General features: G+C 38.4%; 1 protein-coding gene across 1 annotated transcript in view; it reads right to left on the reverse strand.

The window, feature by feature from the left end:
- The window catches only part of HDAC9 (histone deacetylase 9), an 846,941-nt gene extending 835,454 nt beyond the window's left edge, over positions 1-11,487 (reverse strand). The window contains exon 1 of the mRNA XM_014544651.1: positions 11,453-11,487. The gene's annotated coding sequence lies outside the window, so the exon portion shown is untranslated. The remainder of the gene's footprint in view (positions 1-11,452) is intronic.
- Between the last annotated feature and the right edge of the window lie 504 nt (positions 11,488-11,991).

Consider the following 11,991-nt stretch of genomic DNA (forward strand, 5'->3'; position numbering starts at 1 on the left):
AATAAATAAATAAATAAATAAATAGCATATCCACAATGAGTAGCACTGTGCTGGAATGAAAGTGTAAAGAAGGAAATATTGAGGAGTTGCATCTTTTGGGTAGCGAGGAAACAGTGGGTTCCAAGATGAAAACCTAGTGTATACACAATTACCTTGGAAAAGGAGTTAACTCAGCCATAAAGTAGTTTACAGTCTTTTGTGTGTATAGCCCTGCAGAGAAATTCAGATGCATGCTGAAGTTTGGGGACTACTGCACTAGACTAAAAGAATGAACAAAGGGCAAATCTCCATGCTTTAGGGCAAATCGCCTGTGCTTTCAAATCCTGCCATTTAAGACAACTATTAAATCTCCAGCATCAGAGAATGAATGGGAAATGCTTAAGTGTTTCTGCTTGTCAGCAGAGTTTATTTCAATTTATTTGAATATTCACTCTCTATAACCATTACGTACTACTAGATTCAGCATTCTTGAAAGAAATGAGACAATATGTGAATATAACCAATACTGTGACTCAATAAATGTCTGATGGATATTAATCTAAGTCTTGCTCTGGAAGTGCTACAAGTTGCATAAAAGACTTGGCCACTTATAGGAAGCAATTCTTGCCTTTCTAAACGGGAAATCCTGTTGTATTGATTTCACACATTTTGATACCAGCTGTGAAACTTGTTTAGGTGGGATTACATCTTAGATAAGGATTAGGTTATATTTAAATGCATATGATTATTCTTCATTCATTTTCCATGCTAGAAAGAGTAAAAGGACAATAAAAGCAAAGAAATGAATTGACTAAGCCGGTTTGACTCTGGATAGAGTGTCGGCCTGAGGATTGAAGGGTCCTGGGTTCGATTCCAGTCAAGGGCACATGCCTGGGTTGCGGACTCGATCCCCAGTAGGGGGCGTGCAGGAGGCAGCCAATCAATGATTCCCTCTCATCATTGATGTTTCTATCTCTCTCTCTCTTCCCTTCCTCTCTGAAATTAACAAAAAACATATTTAAAAAGAAATGAATTGAAGAGAAGGAATATTCAACGGCATTTTTAAGAATATAGTAAATCTGAAATCTGTTCACAATATCAGCAGACATTTGTGCATCAAATACAGGCTATCAGAGCATAAACACCAGTTTAGATGGTGATGATGATGATGATGACTACGACGACGACGACCACCACCACCACCACCACCACATAGCTAACACAAGTTTAAATGTATATTTAGGAAAGATAAATAGTAAAACAATGAGAATAAGAAACACAAGGAAACCTAGGATATTTAAAAAAAACAAACGTGTATGTGAAACTTACGGTATTTGGTAATGTGGTCAGTGTCAGGCCTATAGAATAACAAGGAAATGATTTTAAAAACCAGATGATGGATGAGTGAAGACATGGTATGCAATGTTGTTGGTCATTTGGGAGGAGAATGAAACTGATTTGATGGAATATACTGCTCTATGGATAACATGACACGACTCACTTTTACCACCCAATAACAATATCTAATAACAACATACAATTATAACCAAAAAATGTAGTAGTGTTGGGAGATGTAGGCAAATAAGTTTGAGAATAGAGGCATTATATCTGGATCTGGGCTGCCTAGTAGCCACATGACACTATTTTATAATTAAAATTTAATGCAGGCTCTTGGTCTAACTACACTGCATGCACTCAAAGGTCACATGTGCTAGTGACTATGGTACTGGAGAACACAGAGATAGAATATTTCCATCATGTCAGAAAACTCCATTGGACAGTACTGATCTGTACAACTGTTAGAAGTCTCTCATATATGAAAGAGGAGACAGAAAAGAAGACACATGCACCCATGCCCACACACAGACACAGAGCTCATAATTTATGCATTTTTTTATTTCAGAACATTTATTGAGCGTTTCTCATGGAAGAGTTGCTGTGCCTGGCATTTGGAGTTCACAAAAAAACAAAACAGTCTCTGTCCTCAAGGAGCTCACAGTGCAGTAAGGAACAAATGACATATAAACAACTGGTCAACCAGCAAATGCTTATTGGGCAGCCACTATCTGAAATGCACTTACTGCTGAGGAAAAACAACAAAAAATAGTAAACAAGGTCTCTCGGGCTTCAAAGGGCTCACAAACCTAGTTAATGACATATTACACAGAGTTAGATGTGAAATGCATTAAGTAGCAATTAATATTTGCAACTACGTACTTCAGACAGACAGCCAGGAGTTTGATGTGAACTTTTATTTCACTTTAGGTTTACACTGAAATGATAATCTAAAAAATTAAAATAAACATACATGTATTCTAATTATTTTCTGAATAATCGTTTTAAAACTAAACATGGCTACCACATTTTCATTTTGGCATTTGCAATGGGTGTTCTCAATCATGTAGTAGGTGAAGGCCAAATAACATACAATTCGCTAAATAAATACTGATGAGAAAAGCGGTGATAAATTGCATCATTATAGAACACATGATAGCAAAGGCATCCAGCGCACCTGCACTCTATGGTTGAAATCATCATCATTGGAAGACGATGCATGCATCCTATCTCCGTGTAGTTTCTACACAATCTGTTCTCCATTCCTGCATTCTTTGGAGACTGCTAAAACATGTGATTCAGAATTCAATAACTCCACAATGCTAATCACATCTTTAAGAGAGCAAAACGATATGACAGAGCATTCAGGCGATGTCTCACTTAAACTGACATTCAGAGATAATTTACTGGTAGAGTTCTGGTCACATATGAAGTCTGATTAACCTGAACCAGCAAACAAAGACTTGAAATCTTTTAAAAGGATACTTTTAAAAGGATACTTTTAAACTATATAATAATACAATTCTATTATTAATATAAAACATACAAACAGATTAAAAAAGAACAGGATCTGAAGTTACATCTTTATACTCTTAAACCCTACACGGGCCATATAATGTCAACAGTAGAATATCATTTGCCACATAATTTTAATTTCATCAGTTCCACTGTTCCCATTTAATATTTGTTCATTGGTTTTGGTTTTATAATTTGTGAAATCTACAAGTGAAACCATCTGTATTTATTTTATGTTCCTACATACTTAAGTAAAATGTGTAATAAGAATAACTTAGGTTCACATTGTATAGAGCAGTAGTCTTAGCTAAAAATCAGACCACTTTTCCAATGGTGTTTTATTTGAAGAGCGAGCTCATTAGGAGGCAAAACCTTCTTGCCCTCCTTTCAATCCAGGCATGGGAGGCCATGGCTTTCTACCAGGCTACAGAGGAATCTGACAAAACCACAAATACATATGTAAATAATTCCATGTATGAAGTATACTACTATATTTCAAAAGTATAAAGATGCCGTTCTGGGTAATAAAATGCAAACTCCTTTAAAGGCTATCATCGTACAGCAGCCTTTTTTGTAATCAATTAATGTTAAACTTCAACTTGTAAGCCTATGTGAACCACTGCCATAATCCTAAACTACTGTGGGAATTCGGAGAAGAGTCAGATCATGATCAGGTGCAGAAATCGGAGGAAGCATCACAAAGAGGAGGAACAAAAGTTGGGCCTAGAGGGAAAGGAGAGCAGAGAAGGTGCAGCCTCCTAACAGACACACTTTCTAAATAAAACCTCAGAGGAGAAAAAGCCTGGTTTGGGCTGAGAGAAGACCACCACTAGTTCTGGAGGCAGCAGGTTCAGCAAATGTACTGAGAATGTTAGGCTGAAAGAAACCCGTGCTATTTAGTACTCTCAATTACAAGGGGCAGCAACTCAATTTGGGCATAATTCATTGCTTACATAACATCCTATATAATAAAGAGCTAATATGCTAATTAGACTAGATGGCAGAATGACCTTCCAGAACAACCAGTGGGCGGGGGGCGGGGCCAAAGGGCTTCGAGGCAGCTGGGTCTGTGAGGGCCGAGCCCCTTGCACAAATTTCGTACATCGGACCTCTAGTAATCCCAGAAAAATCAGTGGTACAAAGTCACCAAGAATGACTAGATGTAGGAACTGAAAAACTGAAATGCTGTTTTTATTTGTTCCCTACCTGCCAAACACACATAGACACATGCACACACACACATCTTGACTTAACTGTTTTATATAGTCACTTATTCTTTCAGGCCGGATGTTCCCATTATCTAAAATCTATGCCATTTGCTAGCTCCAAGCTTAGGGCCTAAATCCTTAAAGCCATAAGGCAGGGAATGGCAAAAGTTTAAAAATGTAAAGGTAATAAGATAGACGAGGTCCAGTCTATGAGAAAATTTGGGTGCATGTTGAGGAGGTTGGGCTTTTAGAGCCAAATCTTGCCTAAGCTAAACTAGAAATTCTAAAACCTGTACAAAGAAACAAGTTTATTTCACCCAGCAGGCGTGGCTCAGTGGTTGAGTGTGAACCTATGAACTAGGAGGTCACAGTTCGATTCCCTTCAGGGCACACGCCCAAGTTGGGGGCTCCATCCCCAGTGTGGGGTGTGCAGGAGGCAACCAATCAATGATTCTCTCTCATCATTCTTGTTTCTATCTTTCTCCCCTTCTCCTTTCCTCTCTAAAATCAATAAAAATACATTGTTAAAAAAGAAATGTGTATTTCAAGAATTCCTGAGTTATAGCTTGCTCTGAATTAGGTTATCATAGTCCAGCTTAATCTGGCAGAGGGTGCTCCACAAGTCCCCTCTGGGAGAACAGTCTTGCTGGAGAAGGACAGACACCTGAGCCCAGATGTGGCCATCCTAACACTCTGTCAACCTGGCCACAGTGGAGTGGTCCATAGGTATACACCTGACCTAACAGGTGTATAGGATACTGCTTTGGAGTTTTCAGTCGTAAATGTTTACATTTTGACTCAAATCCCCATGGTAATGTTGGTCTTCCTCAACTGTGCTGGGACACAGGCTACAACTCCGTAAAATTCACAGAATACAGATGAGTCCACACTGAGCTTGTATGTTCCAGTACAGCAGCAAAGGGATCTGGGCCAACAATTCCGATCAATGGAACTAGACCATTTAAAGAAGAGATTTAAGTACATAAAACAGAAGAGGGAAAAAAAAGTAGAATATCTATGAATAGAATACTGAGGCACCACAGAGTAGAAAGGGGGATCAAGTAATAGAAGAAAAAAGGAGGAATGTCTGAATAGACTTTTCAAGTGGATCAAAAACTGAAAAAGCTATAGAAAGGACCCAATGGCCAAAGAGGCAATGAGAATTCATAACGTTTCCTGATTGAATTTAATAGTGAAAATCTACATATAGGAGACATAGCGCTTTTGATTGTAGCCAAGATGACAAGTAGAAATAAAAATACAGAGCACTCCACATTCTTACTTTAACATGGAAGAGACCTAAAATCTGTGTTTCCTGCTGGGAAAATAAAAGAAGGGATGATACAGCACACACTCTCCCTCTTCTCTTTAACCCTCATCTTTCAGTGTCCAGTTCTCTCATGATGAATGAAGGAATCCAAGAGCAATTATAGTGCTGCCTTTCTCTTCAATAGAAAAAAAAAATTCTCTTCCCCTGGAAACTTCACTTACTGCTTGTGAGCATGGGATGTGTACTATAAGACTAAGGGCTTTGAAATCAGACCTAGATTTCATATCCTAGCTGAATGACCCTTACCAAGTAATTTAGCTTTTCAAAGCCTCCATTCTCTTGGGGAGTGAGAGGAAAGGCAGAACTAGGAAATTTGAACTCAGTTGCCAAAGATGAGATGCATATTGATAAAGTCATTCCTGCAAAGTGCTTGGAGCAACAGGCTATGCTCAATAGACCCCCAGGTCTCTACCCAACACCCTACAGTCCTTGGGCCACAGATGTACAGTAGGTCTGAGGTGGTCTCTGGCTCTGTTCCCTCTTGTAAAATAAGGGCAGGCCAGGCTGTGGGCCTCCACATCACAGTGCTGGTTCCTTGGGAGGACTGGTAGCACCAGTCCCTTAAAAATCTTTCACATATGGAATACATTAAGGAACTAATTAAGTCAAATCCTAGACTAACATATGTGCTAGTGATTCATCTTTTTAAATGCTTCTACTCAATTCTTACCACCACCATGCCTAAATAGGGCCTCACTACCACCATTCTCCTAAATCCTAGAAGAGTTTTCTTTCTAAGGAGTGGCATGACTCCAGCTAGTCTCCAAATCAATCCCACCTCTAAATGGTATCATGCTGATCCTCATCAAAAATGTCAACATTTCATTAATCAATCATTTGCTCAAATTTTTTTTCTCCTTTCCTTCAGCAGTGGACAGTTGTCATTCTTTTTGGCCAGGAGCAACTGAAACCTATTATTATATATACGGAGAATCCTCTGTCTTATGGTGCAGAGCCTACCTTCCACTATAGAAGCTGGTGTGCCACAGCAACAGCAATACTATCCCATAGAATTGGTTCTTCAGAGTGATCAAGAGCATTGTTTCTGATTGAGTAGCTTCTAAGCCACATCTGTTAAATAACTTATTTAAGAGATTCTATCAGCTAGTCGATATGGCGGACAAGTTCTAAGGTGACCTCCAATGAGTCATGCCCTTGCATAGTACCCTCCCCTTAAATTTGGGTAGAAAAAGTGACTTTCTTTTAATTTTTTTTATTTTTTGTTAATTCTCATCCGAAGATATTTTTCCATTGATTTTTAGGGAGAGTAGGAGAAAAGGAAAGACAAAGAGAAAGATTGATGTGAAAGAAACACATTGATTGGTTGGCTCCTACACAAGTCCCAACCAGGGCCTAGGCTGGGAAGGAGCCTGCAACCAAGGTATGTGCCCTTGACCGAAATCGAACCTGGGACCCTTTGGTCCAAAGGCCGAAGCTCTATCCACTGAGCCAAACCCACTAGGCTTTCTTTCTTTCTTTCTTTCTTTCTTTCTTTCTTTCTTTCTTTCTTTCTTTCTTTTTGTGTGTGACTTGCTTCTAACTAACAGAATATAGCAGAGGTGATGGATGTTACTTCCTTAATTAGACTATGTTAAAGGACAAAGGTGATGTCATACTACTCCTGTATGTTACAGAAGAAGGAGAAAGATGTGGACTATTCTAGTTTGAAAGGAATAGTGCTGTCTGTGTTATCATACTAAAACAAGAGACTCTTCCTTGCTGGCTTTGAACAGTAAGGTGAAATGTTGTAAGAGTGCCTATGAGGGGGTCACATGACAAAGAACAGCAGTCAGCCTCTAAAAACTGTGGGTGGTCTCTGATCGAGAGCCAGAAAGAAAATGGAGACCTCAGTCCTACAGCCACAAGGAGATGAATTCTCCTAACAATCTACTGGAAGCAGGTCTATCCCCAGTTAAGTCTCTGAAAAGACCAACATCAGGTGAAATCCATGACCAGAAGACCCAGTTGAGCCATGTGGAGACTTCTGAGCAATGAAACTGAGATAATAAACTTGTGTTGTTTCAAGCTGCTCAATCTGTGATCACATGTTACCAAATAATAGAAAACAATTAGAGTCAATATCCTCTAATACATTTACTTAATGCTTAAATTAACTAACATTAGTTTCAATGATGTGTGCTACCAAGTCTCTTGAGTGATAATTGAGTGTTCCAAGTCTTATCCGCTTTCAATGGCCATTTCAAATTCCACTCATCACTATTTCATTCAAACTAGTCTAGTCCAGCCTTCTCCTTCTTCTACAGAAGTAGGAAGAAAGTACCATTTCTAGCAACCTTAACTCTTCTCAACCTTACTAGCATCATGCTATACTCTGGTGCAGCAAAGAATATACAGAATGGGAGTTTTCCTCTCCTTGGGGCTCTAAACAGAATTAATCATAGTAAATAGCAAACCACACTTGAATTATCACTTTTTTCAGTATTTCATATTTAAAATGATTTGGATACACTCCTATGAAAAATAACAGTACAAAAAATGTAATAGAAAGCTCCTTGTATTGTCTGCTTATTCAAAAATGCTGTAAGTATTTTCATCAAATACATGTGGGCTTGCATAAGAATATATATGTCTATGAAATTACAATGCTTTCTTCTGTATCCTGGATAATATATTCCACTTTTGAATCTAACTATACAATCTCAGAAAACTATTACCTTGGTTGTTTCAAATCATGTGGGCAATTGCCCTGAAAGATTCTGGAGGGAAGTGAAGGAGAAGAAAGTTGGGAGGATGAAGAAAAAGTCATAAGAATATCTTCTCCAGAAAAGAACAAATTGTTCTCCTTTTTCCTTTTTTTTTTTTTACTCTGATTTATCTACATACCAGGTCTACATGGCCAACAAATGACTAGATAATTCATGAACCATAAGTTCGGCCAAAGAAGCAGAGCAAATTAGAGAAGGTGGGTGTCCTGACACCCAAAACAATAGGGCCCCTAATCCTTACTGGCTTGCTCTAGAGTGGATGGATGGTCCATTACTGTCCTCTGTCAATACTCTCTCTTCTTAAAAATCATGTTCTGAGCTCTCTCACCAGTGAGCCTGATGATCCTCAAACTTGACAATTGTGCTAATAAACTTCAAATCCGTTTTGGCCAATAAAAGGGCAGTATGCAATTGATAAGGTGGGGCCAGTGCAGGCAGAGAGATGTGAAAGAATCGATACCCCGCAGAGGTGTGTATGTTTGTTTTAGCACTACTTATAGGAGTCACACTCTCCTTCATCAGCAGGCAACAGTAAGGGCTTATTCCCTATGACTATATTTACTGATATAAAAGCTGATCTGCAAATCTACAAAGTTAAGCACTTTAAAAATCTAGAAATGACCCTAGCTGGTTTAGCTCAGTGGATAAAGCAGCAGCCTGTGGAACAAAGGGATCCAGGTTCAATTCTAGTCAAGGGTACGTACCTTGGTTGCAGGCTCCTCCCTGGCCCAGGGCCCTGGTGGGGGCTTGCAGGAGGCAACCAATCAATGTGTCTCTCCTCTCACACTATTTCTCTCTCTGTCTCTCCCCCTCCCTTCGACTATCTCTAAAAATCAATGGAAAAAATATCCTCAGGTAAAGATTAACAAAAAAAAAGTAGATTAAAAATCTAGAAATGTGTAAATTTATGAAGATGTCATAATATAACCACTAGAGCAGTTTGCTGTTGTGAATACATACAGGAACTATAGATGTTATCCTCAGCTGCACACTGGTTCTCTAGTGTGTGACCTTGGATGTACTGTTCGGCCTCCTTCCGAAAATGAGAACAATATGTCTTCCTATCTGTTTCTCAAATGAAAGGTGTGAGTTACAGTAATAAGCTAGGAAATAACTGTATGTATCAGAGGATGTGTACAATAAAAATTCAGTATGATATCCTTATTGAAAGGGAAGGGTTTCAAACAATAAAAGCCCCTGCCAACTTAAACATTAATATAACTTACATTTTAAAACAAACAAATCCATTGAAGCAAAAATTAAAAGCCACATTTGGATGTAATATCAAAAAATGTCCATAGCTACCATATTTCACTAATGAGAAGGTACAGATGCTACATGCAGAAGGATTTTATGATGTCCATATGTTTCTCAAATGACTCTCCTTGTTAGCTATTTCTCCATATCTCTATTTAAGAATAACCTACACCTTCTCCACTGAACGGGTGTAAATTACAGCATGATATGTTGTAATATTTAAACAAATTCAAAATAGAGGTAATTCTAATAAAAAGAAATGACAGCATTATAACCATAAAAATCCTTAGATGCAGATGTATTAATACAATTGTGAGTTATGTGTATCATCTAAACTAGTTAATTAAACAAGTTATATGGTAGGTTGACTTTATGATTTAAAACTCCTTAATCCTATCCCTGGCTTAGTTGGTTGGAGCATCGTCAGTACATCAAAAAGGTTGTGGGTTCAATTCCCATTCGGACCACATACCCACATCAGGGCACATACTTAGGTTGGGAGTTTGATCTCCAATCAGGATACGTGCTGGAGGCAACTGATCGATGTTCCTCTCTCACATCAATATTTCTCTCTCAAATCATTAAAAAAAACAACAACCCTTAAACCCGAATACAGGGTGTCCCCCCAAAATATATACATACTTTAACAGCTGATAGCTCAATTTTGAAAATGAAATGTATTTTAATAAACACTGCCTTGCCCTAGCCGGCTTGGCTCAGTGGATAGAGCATCAGCCTGCAGACTGAAGGGTCCCAGGTTCGATTCTGGCCAAGGGCACATGCCTGAGTTGCGGGCTGGATCCCAGTAGGGGGTGTGCAGGAGGCAGCCAATCAATGATTCTTCTTTCTCATTGATATTTCTCTCTCTCTCTCCTTCTCCCTTCCTCTCTGAAATCAATAAAGAAATATATGATAAAAAAATAAAAAGTAAAAAAATAATAAACTCTGCCTTTATAATTATTCAAACTGTATGCTTACATTTTTGGGACACCCTAAATGTGTCCACATATACCCCAAATGTGTGGGGGAATGGGAAGGGGGAGCATAATAGGGCATAAAAATGCTCACAAAACACTTGATCATAAAAGTCTATGCAAATGCATAAAATTATCTTTTTCATTTCAGAAGGTCATCATTATATTTACAGAAGATGGCAATATGCCAAACATTCTAGCCAAAGAGTGTCCAGTCTTACTTTATAATAAAGGCTGGTCCAATAGGCTCAATTGCAGAGGGAAAGAAACAGGAAGACTAAAGTTTAAAAAAAAAAAACCTTCCCTCCTAATCATAAACTGGTGCTTCACTTAAAACTCTTAGCTTCCTTCTACACAATCTTACGTACATCTAACGATGTCCATTCTGTAGTGCAGGTGATCGCATCTCTCCCTCCAGCTGCAGCCTGACACCAAAGGCCAGACTCAGGGTGTCCACACTACGTGCACCTGTTTGTGACAGAGACATATGAAAACAGTCGCTCTTCCCCCACACAGAAAACAACTTACTCCAAGAAACTGCTTCTCTTCCTCAGGTTTGTCTCATTCAAACAAAATGGATGAAAATAAATCACAAGAAAGTTTTACAACTAAATTATGTGTCCTTTTGGAAATGCAATATCCTTATTAAGCATTTTAAATGCAAATGCTTTCCAGAAGGCACATCAGTGACTTGGTGTTTGGGTAATTAAATTGGTCCAAACTGGAACAGAGGTTTATAAGGAAAAGAACTAATTATCTGTGGTAAAAAGCAAATATATTAAACAACAAATTCTCAGTCACAATAATTTCCTTAATAAACACACAACGTACCAAAGAGTAGTTCAAAAGATATCCTTTCCAAACATGGTATTTTAATTGTCCTCATTTACTAACTGCAACTTATTCTGTGCTGTTATTAATTACAGGATTAAAAAGATTTCTAAAGCATCAGAAAATAACATCCAGACCTTTCCAAATGTCAAATGATTTTCTTTCCAAGTAATTTCAATGGCTTTTCTTTAATATTGCTTCTCTGTATACAGACTCCCTTTTTCTGGATTTCAATAACGCTTACACGATTTGAAAACATTGATTGTACTCCAAATACCTGTAATTCCTAAATCTTACCCTTTATGAGAATTCTCAGCACGCCAAGAGTATTTTGTATAAGCATTGTTATATCCTTTGGGGAGAAAAAAAAGAAATTAACTCTTCACTTTCTTTTCTAGTTGAAGTTAAACTTTTCAAGCCTTTCTTATGCCACTCCCACATTCTGTATACACACACACACACACAACACAACACACACACAACATACACGTATAATGGGATATATGTAGATGTCTCACCGATTTCCAATGTTATCGTTACCTAACCTAAAAGTTCATTTTAGGAGATTGCACGCGCCTCCCCGGCAGGGAAAACAAACGCGACCATCTTCCAGAAATGAGAGCGTAGCAGACTCACTAGAGAATCCGCAATTCCATATCCCAGGAGCAATATGTAGATTCACCGATTTCCAATGTTATCGTTACCTAACCTAAAAGTTCATTTTAGGAGATTGCACGCGCCTCCCCGGCAGGGAAAACAACAACGACCATCTTCCAGAAATGAGAGCGTAGCAGACTCACTAGAGAATCCGCAATTCCATATCCCAGGAGCCGCGT

This window comes from Myotis brandtii, unplaced genomic scaffold (assembly GCF_000412655.1).
Source record: "Myotis brandtii unplaced genomic scaffold, ASM41265v1 scaffold374, whole genome shotgun sequence".
Taxonomy (NCBI): domain Eukaryota; kingdom Metazoa; phylum Chordata; class Mammalia; order Chiroptera; family Vespertilionidae; genus Myotis; species Myotis brandtii.